Raw genomic sequence first — 12,053 nt, 5'->3', positions numbered from 1 at the left:
AATCCGTAATTAATTACGACATTGTGACATTTTGTCAACAAAGCCCACAAAATCTCCGAAGAAGTTAGAAACAAACATACCCCGCAGCAACGTCCACAATGATGTGCTGTTCTTTAATCATAAAGTCTTCAATAAATACCAATACATAAAAACAGTTTGTATCTAATCATAACGAAGTGATTTAGTCTTGTACAGAGTAACGCATCCAGCGATGGGTAAAGAGATTACAGTACGCTAAATTATTGACCCAAAACATTGTGTTATTTCAATTCTTTGCACAAAACCATAGGGACTGACATAACTGCTTTTCCCAATTTTCTTGTTCGTTGTATATTCCATAAAGGTATATGCGAAACTTTGAAATTCTATAAAATCTCTATATTTCCGAGATTGATGTAACATGTCATACTGTTCATCCGAACATTCCTTATCTATCGAGATCGTGGATCACATTGAGTTTGTGCTATATATATATATATATATATATATATATATATATATTCCATATTTCACATATTATGTCCTACTCCAATGTACATGTACTGAGTTTTATTTGATCTGAGGCCCGTTGCATAAAAGTTATTATACAACGTCCAAGTAGATCCTTGTAATTTGATTGGAGGATTGTTGGTCACGTGATATTCAATAAGTACTCCATTCAGTGCGCCGTGCAATTTTGGTTCTATTTTTGCGTGCAACTTGGTTCGATTTTTTCGTTCTATTCCACGGTTCGAGAAAGTGTACGGTACTGCGTGTACTGTGTGTTGCATATTGAGGATCGCATGTAGCTAGCGCAGTGTACGTGTGCGGTACATGCATGCGCGTACGTAGGCCTTCGTAGTGGTAGTGTACGTGTATGAGCGCTAGGCTGTGACCTGTATCTAAACGCCCTGACTGCACAAGCCAGAAAGAGAATCGCAGTGGATCCACATGTAAGTATGGCTATATTTTTCATACATACATAGACTTCTAGGCCTACTTAGACCAAAAAGATCTACTTGGACGTTGTATAAATCAAATAGTGTATGGTCTTTACTCGTGCAGTGGAACGAGATTTCGCACTCGGTGAAAGATGAGGAGCTCTATTCAACTCGGCTTCGCCTCGTTGAATAGAGCGCCTCTATCTTTCACCTCGTGCGAAATCTCGTACCATTGCACTCGTGACCATTCACTATTTGTATACTATTATGGTATCTTTGCCATCCAATGGTAACTTCCATGGAATTCTTGATTTTGATTGGCTGTTGAGTATTGTTGCCATGGTAGTTACCACTGGATGGCAAATTTACCGTAATAGTAACTTTTATGCAACGGGCCCCTGGTCTGAACTGTTTTATCTGCTTTCCGCGTGTGTGTGTGTGTGTGTGTGTGTGTGTGTGTGTTGTTGTTATTTACAACGACTGATTATTCCGGGCTTACATCCATACAAGCATGTTTATCACATATATATATATATATATATATATATATATATATTATATATATAGTGCATGAGGCTGAATGCACTATAACAATATAAGCACCGACAAATTCTGAATTTGCCCCGAAGGCCAGTTATATTCAATGAGGCCGCAGGCCGAATTGAATATAATTGCCTGAGGGCAAATTCAGAATTTGGAGGTGCTTGGTACTTGTTATAGTGCAATAAGATGTCATGCACTATGTGTTATATAAAATAGCATACATACCCAGGCAAGATAAATTGAAAAAATACGAAAGCCTAGATCATTTAAGACTCTACACGTGTCTAGACAGGCAATAATACCAGTTTCTTTGAACCTGTGTAGACAAAATCCTGAAGATCCAAATTCAACTATAGAGTCTAGGGTCTACGTGGTTATCTAACGTTTACTAGGCCCTACGATAGGCTAGGTCTAGTGGCCCTGGCCTAACGTTGATAGATCTACTCACGAGCGACAGAGCTAGTTAACACTTGACCCTACAATAAGTCTACCATGGATCTAACAGTAACACGTTAGAACCCCTACTTACTGCACTGTGGGTCCAGGACCAGGACTAGATGATGTTTTGTAGGATTAGGGATCTACTGGATTTAAACACAAGGCTCGTGCCAGGCATCATTGAAGTCACCATTGCTGCACATGTGGATTCCGAGAGTGTGTTGTAAATGTCGTAGTAAAAGTTCATAGCGTAGCGTGATCAAAGAGCGCTTAGCGTATACCGTACACACGCTACCCATTTCCACGGCGCACTTCCGCGTAGAATGTACGGAGATTGCGGCACAAATCTTGGGTTGACTTGCTCAATATCCGTCGGACTGATTCCTTTTTCAGAACAGCAGGAGTCCAAAATTCGTAGGGCGTATTTGATGGCATCCATTGTGTCCTTATTGTCTAAGATACTGTTTATATAGATCAGTCTCTGTAAAAGTAGCGAACCTGTTCATTTCAGCTTCCATGTTTAAATCTACCGCTGAAAGTCTAGTCCCATACAGATAAGTTGCTGGCATAGCCAGCGAGAATTGAGAATAACGATAATATCGAGCAAAGCATATCGCGGTTGTGGCGCAATCGCGTCGATAAGGTGCGGGATTCAAGTACTCGATGATTAAAATGAGGGAGCAAAAACCGATATCAAATCGATAGTGGGTTATCGTTTGCAATCGTTATATTTTACGTGCACTATAACTTTTGTCATGCACTGCCGGCCTGTATCATAAGTATGTATGCTATTATATATATATATATATATATATATATATATAACGAAGAATAAACCGGTAATGCAATATTTCGCCAATATAGAGTTTATTGAGGAACTCAATAAACTTGAGGAACTCAATAAACTTGATATTACTCATGCACACTGGGTACTTGTTGATAGTGTTCTTTGCTATTCGTGAATTGCGTGGTAGTCATGGAGATGGAATTTTCTACACTTTTGCAATCCGTTGTGTTGCTTCCCCGATAGTTCATCATAATGGATAGTCTTCCAATGCAGTCACTGTCAAACGATGATTTTGTAGAAGCAGTTCTTGCCAGTAATTATACTACGTCTCACAAAACAAATGAGGTGTATTTTCAGTCTGATGTTATTCATCGTTTACATGAGCAAATGCCTGACTTACATTTAATATATGACGAAAATGATGCAGCTGTACCTCATATAACCACTGAATATGTTTTACCACAACAACTGGTACACGGCGAAACTTTTTCTTCACGTAATAGTTTTTCTGTAATGCATCATAATGTGAGAAGTTTAAGTAAAAATTTTGATCAATTAAAATTACTTTTAAATCTTTCATCAGTTACTTTTTCAGTTATTGGTCTTTGCGAAACTTGGTTGCATGATCCGCTTCATTCGCTGGTATGTATTGACGGTTACACTTTAGTTTCAAAGGATAGAACACGTAAGCATGGTGGTGGTGTGGCCTTGTTTGTTAAAGATGATGTCAAGTTTAATGTTATGGAAACATTTTGCCAAGTTTCTGATATGATTGAATGTGTCTTTATAGAAATTGTTATACCGAATGCGAAAAACCTTATAGTTGGAGAAATTTACAGGCCACCAAATAGTAATTTTAACGATTTTGTCGGTGTACTGCAAACTATACTTGACTCTCCCTCTCTTATGAACAAGCATTGTATATTGATGGGAGACTTTAATGTTAATTTATTTTGTTATAATGAAAAGCCCCAGTGTCAGGAATTCTTAGATACAATGATGTACAATTCATTTATACCTTGTATCACGAAACCAACAAGGGTTTCTGATACAACTTCGTCACTAATTGACAACATATTTACAAATTTATCTCACGTTGCTGATCAAGGAATCATTGTTTCTGATATATCGGATCACTTCCCTATATTTGTGACGTTACACGATATTTTTGAAAAAGGTAAAACAAATTATAATAAAAAGGGATTTCGAGTAATGTCACAACAACGTATAGAAAGTTTTAAAATGAGTCTTGATCATACCGACTGGTCTGCTGTTTATGATATGAATGACGCTGATATAGCGTTTGATATATTCAATGAAATTGTTTTGCGTTTATATGATGCTCATTTCCCAGTTTCATCGATCAAATTGAATTATAAAAAAATCCCAAGAAGTCCTTGGATCACCAAATCAATTTTGAGATCTATAAATCGTAAAAACAATTTATTTTATAAATATAAGTCTAGTGGTACAGAAGAAGCAAAATGTAAATACTCAGCTTACCGAAATACTTTGACTTCTGTGCTACGTAAAGCAAAAAAAGATTATTTTTCTGCACAATTTCAAATCCATAAAAATAATATCAAGTCTACTTGGAAAGTTATAAATGATGTATTAAAAAAGAATGATGGAAAGAAACTGGGAATTGATAAAATAATACAAAATGGAACGATAATTGATGACTCCCGTGGTATTGCTGAAGCATTCAACACGTATTTTGTAAATATTGGGTCAAATTTGGCCAGAAATATTCCTTTAACGGAAAAAACATTTCATTCATTTCTTGTGAATCCCAATCCTAGTTCTATATTTTTCACGCCCGTAGATGCATTGGATGTCATTGATATTGTAAATAATTTTAAAGCTAAACAAAGCTCAGGTTATGATGGTATTTCAATGTTTCTTCTTAAACAAATCATTTATGAAGTAGCCGCACCTTTGACCCATGTATTCAATTTGTCTTTAATGACTGGTGTTTTTCCTAGTAAAATGAAAGTTGCCAAGATTATTCCTGTTTTTAAGAAAGGCAGACAGGACGACCTGGGCAATTATAGACCTATATCTCTTTTATCATCATTCTCCAAAGTACTTGAAAAAGTTGTCTACTCCCGAACTATCAAGTTTTTAAATGACCATGATATCTTAGTAGACACTCAATTTGGTTTTCGCAAAAAACATTCGACTACTCACGCTGTTTTGTTGTTAATAGATAAAGTTGTTCAAGCTATCGAAGCTAAATCTCACACTGTTGGAGTTTTTCTGGACCACTCCAAGGCGTTCGACACAATTGATCATGAAATATTACTGTACAAACTGTCTCATTACGGGATTCGTGGCAGCGCCTTGGAGTGGTTCAGAGATTACCTCACAAATCGATCACAATTTGTACACATTAATGATTCTGATTCAAGCACAGCAAATATAACGTGTGGTGTTCCACAAGGCTCCCTTTTGGGACCACTTCTTTTTATTGTGTACATAAATGATTTGCCCAGGTCGTCAGCACTCCTTTCTTTCCTCTTGTTTGCGGACGATTCAAGTCTTTTTTTGACGCACAAAAATCCTACTGAGTTACTTGATATGCTTAACTCTGAGTTGAATCACGTCAATGATTGGATTCAAAGTAACAAACTATCTCTAAATCTAAACAAAACTAATTTTATGGTGTTTAGTAATACAATCACTTGTTTACCTGGCTCAATTTCAATCACAGGAGTAAACTTACAACAGACAAATTCAGTTAAATTTCTTGGTCTTTTAATTGATTGTAAATTATCTTGGCAGGAACAAACAAATCATTTATGTAAGTTATTATCAAGAAATTTGGGTGTTATACAGAAGCTTAAGCATGTTTTCCCCACATATATATTACGTACCTTATATTCGACTTTGTTATTGCCGTATCTTCATTATAGCATACTGGCCTGGGGGAATTGTTCCAAAATACGCCTGGAGTCTATCTTTAGAATACAAAAGCGAGCTGTAAGGATTATCAATTGTACCAATTATTTAGCACCGACAAGCCCTCTGTTCAAAAGTAATAACCTCTTAAAGATTTTTGATATATATTCTTACTCCCTTGGGATATTTATGTACCAGTTAACTAAAGACGAATTACCTTATGCTTTCACTCCCATGTTTGTAAAAAATAAAGTTATACATTCCTACCCTACAAGACAGGAAAATTCATTTCACTTTTCTCCCGTGAGAACTGCATTTGCTCTTAAAACAATAGTACATACAGGTCCAACATTCTGGAATGGCCTTGACTCCGACATTATTGAATCGTTGTCATTGAACTGTTTTAAACGTAAACTAAAAAAATCCCTTGTGCAGGCTTATATCTAATAATACAGCATGCAATTTTATTTGAACTCCCTCTTTTTTATCAGATTCGTTGTTTATCATATGTATTCCATGGTTGCCTTTTGTTTTTTTTTTTACTGAGTCATTTATGTCAAGGCTATTCCTGAATTAATGAATCATTATGTATCATGTGCGTTTTTGCGCATTCTTACAGTTACGTAACTGTGTTGCTCGGGTGACAAGGAGTCTTGTTAACGCGTTACAGGTGGCTACTTTGTATTTCGCTATGCTTTCGTATATTTTATTCCTTTCCTTTGCTCTTTTTGCTCTCTTTTCTTTTACGTCCCTTTCCTTCCTTTCATAGTTTTCGTTTCTAGGTTGTTTAAGAAGACCAACACTTTCATATATACAGGGACCTATACATTACAAGCTTTGCTTTTTAGTAGGTCCCCACATTTCATGTTTGTTAAATTGTCTTCTCTTGTATTTTTTGTAATTTACGACGCTATGTTCAATCTTATGTTCAATCGATCGTATCATGTTTGATGTTTTGAAATGTGGAACAATAAAATCAAATCAAATCAAATCAAAACTCTATATTGGCGAAATATTGCATTACCGGTTTATTCTTCGTTAAATTGGAGCCAATACGTGAATTCGCAACATATTTATATATATATATATATATATATATATATATATATATACATATATATACACATGTATATATATATATATATATATATATATATATATACTTATATATATATATATATATGCCATCATATTTTTCTATTTTGTGCAACCCGAACCGAAATATTAACCAGTTACATGTAGTTACAAAAGTATTGTGTAAAAGTACACTGTATTTATATACATACATACAAAGTATAATAATTTGAGTTCATATCATTTCAATGTGGCTCGAATGAGAAGTATGAAATAAATTGAATGGAATTAGAATTGAGCATAGTTTGGAATTACATCTTAAAGAAGAAATCCACCCAAAAAATAAATAAACTTCAAACAAAAATCGGCTGAGAAAGGAAGCTACGACAGTTTAATATTTCACATTTTGGGGGGAAATATTTCTTGACCATCAGTCCTTATGAATATTCAAATGAGCGAGTTGATGATGTCATACCATCACAATTTTTCATGTATGCTTTATATGAAATTTATTAAGGTTGTTATCTTTAGCTAATACAAGTAAAAGCATGTCATACCCAAAAATATCAGAGTTAACATTTTGGTTTTTTTTTTTTTTTATTTTGAGTGGTTTTAAGACAAGTTTTATAAATATATATACAGCTGAAATATGAGTTTTTTGTCATTTTTGTGTATCAAAGAAATCAGAAATTGTGAGAGCATGACATCGTCAACTTGCTGATTTGAATATTCATCAGGACTGGTCACGAAATGTTTCCGAAAAAATGTGAAATTTCAAAAGGTTTTTATTTTCCCTATTTCGTATCCGATTTTTGTCATTTTTGTATCGTTCTGTAGGGAATATTTTTCTTTTTCTTTAAAAGTTTACTTATTTTGGGGGCAGATTTCCTCTTTAGAATTAATTACCAAAGAACGAGAGCATTCACGTTGACGCTTTATAGTGCATAAGTTATGCTCTCTCCAGTCTCAGCACTCTAAACAAAAAAGGAGGAAAACAAAAGAAAAACTTATTAATCTAAAAAGGAATCATTTCTAATAGAGACTCAAACGAGATATCTACTTAAAATTTGCTTAAATTTTAAGTAGATTCCATTCAAATATGATCAAAATCAAGTTACATATAAACAAGAATCCGTTCAAAATTTGAACAGATCAGGAAGGTGAATAGAAGCCTTGTCAGGGCCAATCTGAAATGATTCCTATTCAAAATTGGTTAGTTTTTTTTTTCCATAAGAGTGCACCATCATTCACGTTTGACACATTACGAACGTTATTACTTTCATGCTGAAGACATCTGCGCATGCGGCCAAGAAGCGTACAGGGCCATTTGAGAATGTAAAAAGATTGGGATACACAGCTTCCGTCATCACTCTCACTCATCGCCACATATAATCATCGAAACCTTGAAGTTAAAATCAAAATGACAATAATAATCGACGCGTGCACGGGTATATTATGAGGGAATGCTTTATTTTGGAAGCGTGGTGGTCGTTTGAGGACATGAATGTCGCAACACTTTGTGAGATGCATGCGGGATCATAATCGATAACTGTGTAACATCATGACGAGATTACAATAATACAGTACCATATATATCACGCGATAGTGCATCGTTTACAGACTACAGAGCTATTATGAATATGCATGCATAGCATTGATAAATAGCCACTGCCTTTACTCCAAATTTCCATGTGAATCAGCATTTCACATTTTACTAACATCTTCTTCATACATTATAGCAGTCAGGGAGAGGGAGAGAGATGGGAGGAGTGATTTTGTCCCTCGAAGGGAACTTATGTACCATCAGTCTCATAGTTGCTTAAAATGCCTTTACATGCTTTATAAACACTTTGCTTTCACACGATCATGATAATCTCGAAGTCCGAATCGTCTCATTCATTACACATTATCCTGACAATTCTCATTCTCTCCTAAACTATATGAAGTAGTTGGCTTGGATACTTCTTACCTATCGAAGATGGCGGTTGGTTGCTATGGCTATACGACATAATCATTAACATGCCAATCAGTTGCCTACTCCAAAGAGCTCTTCAAACAAATCTTGATTGAAAACGATCGAGGCATAATGACTTTCTTACATTTCTTGCTACGATGTATTCATAAAAAAAAAGTTTCCAAACTCCAGTGGCAGCATGTCACAGTTATAAGACTTACTTTGTTCAATCGGCATAAGCAAATTACACAAACCATCATTAAAAGTAGACTGCCTCCAAAGATTCTAGTCCAAGTCTCTTCACATTCGCATCTTATGCCCCATTCTGCATATGTTCTGTGTTTGGTATCTGTCAACACATTTTACGACACGACGAACATACAAAATTCACTTGAAGCCTCTTACTTCGTCACTTATGAATCTACCCTGGAAAAAGACAGCTGGGGCATCATGCAAAACAAATTTAATTTCAGTGAAATCGCGAGGTAAAAAAAAAAAATATCGGTGCAATGATGTCTAACTGTTTGTGATCAATATAGTAACTGCAGAAGCAGTGGAGCAGCATTGTTAGTAATCGATCCATGAAAGGCTGCGCCAAAATCATAATACTCTTCATCACATTCCTTTGTGTATTCTTATCACTTTCATTATTTCGAAGTTATTTTGCAAACCCTACGCTAGCTTAATGCTAAGACTTGTTTTACGTTTCTCTAAACACGAATTCGATATACGTTGTACACAGCGATTTAACATTACCTTTTAACGCCTACACTACATATCGCTGATGTAAAAATATAGTGGCGTTCGCTGCGTCATTGCCATACGATATTCTGGTATGTACGTGCATCATGAGCGCTTCTCCCGTTATCCTCCCACACCCCGCATCTCGCTGGATGCTGCGTTATCTGCATCAGTAGGTGAACGACACAAGTAAAGAATGATGACGCCCAACGAAAATATTTGTGGAGATGTCATAGCGTTTGATGCAGGCGGAGGAGATGGGTCACCTTAGCCTCCTGACGCCTTCTGGGAAGGCACAAGGTCACGGAGGTGGTGTTGTCAAGTATTAAGCAAATACTTCAGCGAGGAGATAACGAGAACACCATTAGACAGGTAATCTCAAAGAATTTATGACTTGACTTCACTTGAGGTTGGAGGCGGAAGAAAGCCGTGGGCTGGCCTCCCTTCCCTCGACACACTGACATACCTTCTTGTCTTCTCTTTTTGTGCTGTCACCACAGATATTTTTGGAAGAAAAATATTCAGGCACAGGACGTTTATCGCCTCAGCAATCTCTCACCTCTCAGTTTGCAGCTGCAGCATGTAATATGAATTTGGTTCGGATGACATGAATCATGCATGATGTATATAGATTTCGTAGATGTAAAACTAAAGTCAAATCGAATTCATTTTCCCAAAATATTTTATAAGCACTCACATCAAGTATCGAATTGTCCTTACGATGCTGTTAGCATCACAATAGTGCAATGTATGTGCTAAATAAAGTGACAAAAAAGAAAAAACTCGAATGCTCGCATCTCGAGACAGTTAGGCCCATGTGGTGTGGACAATGTATCGACACGGACACAAATCCAGATTTCACAAATCTTACATTTCTCCGTCTTACGGATTAATGCTGATGTAAGTTTGAACACAAGAGCAAAGTGCAGATTTTAAAAAGAAATGTTTTTGGAAACTTCAATACGCGTGTCCCAGCGGAAACCACTGCCATCGTAAGCGAAGTAAATATTGTGGAAATGAAGGGGGCATCTAATGAAGCGTTTTGTCAGATTTTTTTTTTTTTTTAGAATCTGACAAACTTTTATGAGCTACTGAAATCTTTGCATCTGATTGGCTGAGAGCGAATTTGTCAGAAAAAAAAAAAAATCCGATCAAAACGTTTCATGAAATAATGCTCCCCAGGGTTGATGATCGACCGACCTAAGATTGACAAGCGCCTCCTACGACGCATATCAGCTTACTCTCGAATCTGTAGGCTGTAGCTATCGCTGAAAGGAAAATCATCTGCCTTGCCATTATAGAGGGGGTGGGGGTCCATACAATACAACAGCACAGTTTCGAGTAGTAGCATGGTGGTCAACAGATCATGTCAACCGCATAGATTATATAATCAGTAACACACTTCAAAAGTTTCAAAGTCCAAATAATCACAGCTGACGATTGCAAGCTTTCGCATGAGATTCCCACCTAACAATGACGACACTCAACGAATGATGGCTAGATTTCTATCGCTCTGTCTCATTTCCTGTCACATTTCCACAAAAATAATGATTTAACAATTTACCAAGATGTTTGAAGGCAATATACAGTACTCGTGAGAGCAGCCTTCGCTCACTTACAGCCTCTACAATTTCTACAACGATCATGTTCAGAAAAAATAAATACCGGTCACTATACAATAAGGTAGTTGCATACAAAAATGTGATTACTTTTTATTTTCATGATTTCCTATTACCGCTGTCAGGGTACCAATTCTCCATACATTAAAACATTGTCTGCATTCAAAACACATCATTTACATATATATTCAATTTTAAAATTGCATAAATGCACAACCTATATCGGTTGTTTCGCCTTCAGATTGAGCTTTCACGTATAGCAACTATGACGGAAACAGATTCACTGCTAAAATGTCCCAAAGAATGATGCGAAAGTCTTCAAAATCAACGCTATTAGACGTTCAGATGTGAAAAACAACATTACCCTTTGGAGAACTATAAAAAGCGACACGGTTAAAAAAAACCAAACAAAGCAAGCACAATGTCGAGATGAGTTGAGCTGAGTTGATTCGAAATTATTTCCTAAGTCGAATAAGACAGACATGTACCTGGTGCCTTTGATGTGCCGCTACCCAAACATTAATCCAGTATGCGTGATAATCCGGTCAATAATGTACACTAGATGCATTCATAATCATCCATGAACTTAACTCTACTTATGAACGTTACATCACATGCCACATGAGCAAGTTTAGGCAATTGCTGATCGCAACACCTTTTGCGATCAATAATGATCAGCTGACGATTGAGAAAATACTAGACTGCATCAATGAAAATACAATACTGTACAATGATGTTTACGGGCACGCACGTACCATTGTGTAACATGCAATCTTGATCGAAAATACACTGTAATCGTACCAGTGCAAGATAATAGAGAGCGTGCCCTCAACGAGATGGTCAACTGCACCATCTTTTGAAAACAAAATATCCTCACTATTGACTAACAAACTGAGATATCAATTTAACATAATAACTTTGAAATGAAATTCTGCTGTCATTTCATCCCTCTAAAAGACTGAAGTACTATACAAACATGGGAACACGAGGATCATAATATCATTCTGAATTTGTGGTAGTCTTGTCCGGGGGAAGAGGTTGATAAAAGCCTCCATTCATGCATTCAGCTTCATGGA

The sequence above is a fragment of the Diadema antillarum genome, unplaced genomic scaffold (assembly GCF_040938485.1).
Source record: "Diadema antillarum isolate AM-2024a unplaced genomic scaffold, OU_Dant_1.0 scf00000036, whole genome shotgun sequence".
Taxonomy (NCBI): domain Eukaryota; kingdom Metazoa; phylum Echinodermata; class Echinoidea; order Diadematoida; family Diadematidae; genus Diadema; species Diadema antillarum.
This window is presented reverse-complemented; position numbering follows the sequence as displayed.